The sequence below is a fragment of the Myotis davidii genome, unplaced genomic scaffold (assembly GCF_000327345.1).
Source record: "Myotis davidii unplaced genomic scaffold, ASM32734v1 scaffold1, whole genome shotgun sequence".
Classification (NCBI taxonomy): domain Eukaryota; kingdom Metazoa; phylum Chordata; class Mammalia; order Chiroptera; family Vespertilionidae; genus Myotis; species Myotis davidii.
In genome coordinates, this window is record NW_006294681.1 from 5632809 (window position 1) to 5634202 (window position 1394).

At 53.5% G+C, this 1394-nt stretch overlaps 1 pseudogene; it reads left to right on the plus strand.

The window, feature by feature from the left end:
- The window catches only part of LOC107183978, a 2532-nt pseudogene extending 1138 nt beyond the window's left edge, over nucleotides 1–1394 (plus strand).

Below are 1394 nucleotides of genomic sequence, written 5' to 3' on the forward strand. Positions count from 1 at the left end.
TTGTCAGGGTATTATTGTTTTATTAATTTGAGAGAGAGAGAGAGAGAGAGAGAAACATTGATGTGAGAGAGAGATATCAATCGGTTGCCTCCCATATGTATCAGACCAGGGATCAAACCTGCAACCCAGGTAAGTGCCCTGCCTGGGAATTAAACCTGCAACCTTTTGGTGTATAGGGCAACGCTTCAACCAAGCCACCGGCCAAGGCAAGAAATGGGTAAAAATCTTAAAAAGTCAATTCATGATAAAGAAAATGCATATACCCGTTCCTCGCTACCCAGAGAGGGGCCTGTATGGTGACGTTCTCGGCTCCCACGTAACGTAAAGGGAAACCCCCACAACGGCCAGACCCCTTGGTGTTCTGCAAATGAAGGCGGGGGATGTCCGCAAGTTCCCGGCAGCAGGAACCCACTTAGGTGGCACCAGCCTTGACTTCCAGATGCAACAGTACATCTACAAGAGGAACAGTGGTGGCATCTACCTCACAAATCTGAAGAGGGCCCTAGCTGGTTTGGCTCAGTGGATAGAGCATTGGACTGGGGACTGGAAGGTCCCGGGTTCAATTCCAGTCAAGGGCACATGCTTAGGTTGCGGGCTGGATCCCCAGGGTGGGGCGTGCAGGAGGCAGCCGATCAATGATACTCTCTCATCGTTGATGTTTCTATCTCTCTCTCCCTGTCCCTTCCTCTCTGAAATCAATAAATATATATTTTAAAAAAATCTGAAGAGAACCTGGGAGAAGCTTCTGCTGGCAGCTCGTGCCATTGTTGCCATTGAAAACCCCGCCGACGTCAGGCATACCAGCCAGGAACTGGCCAGCGAGCTGTGCTGAGGTTTGCTGCTGCCTCTGGAGCCCTCCTGTTGCTGCTGCTTCACCCCTGGACCCTTCACTGACCAGATCCAGGCAGCCTTCCTGGAGCCGAGACTTCTGGTGGTTATGATCCCAGGGCTGACCCCCAGCGGCTCACAGAGGCGTCTTCTGTTAACCTGCCCACCGTTGCTTTGTGTAACACAGACTCTCCTCTGTGTTATGTGGGCATTGCCATCCCTGGCAACAACAAGGGGGCTCACTCAGTGGGTCTGGTGTGGTGGATGCTGGCCTGGGAAGCACTGAACACACATGGCACCCTCTCCCATGAACACCCGTGGGAAGTCATGCCTGATCACTACTTCTGGAGAGGTCCTGAAGAGACTGAAAAGGAAGAGCAGGCACTGCTGTGAAGGCTGTGACCAAGGAGGAATCTCAGGGTGGATGGACTGCTCCACCGCCCAAGTTCACTGCTGCTCAGCTGAGGTCGCAGACGGGCCTGAAGGTGGGCATGTGTGTGCCTATTCAGCAGTTTCCTGCCGAAGACGGGTCTGCAGCCCCCACTGCTCAGGCCACTCAGGGGTAG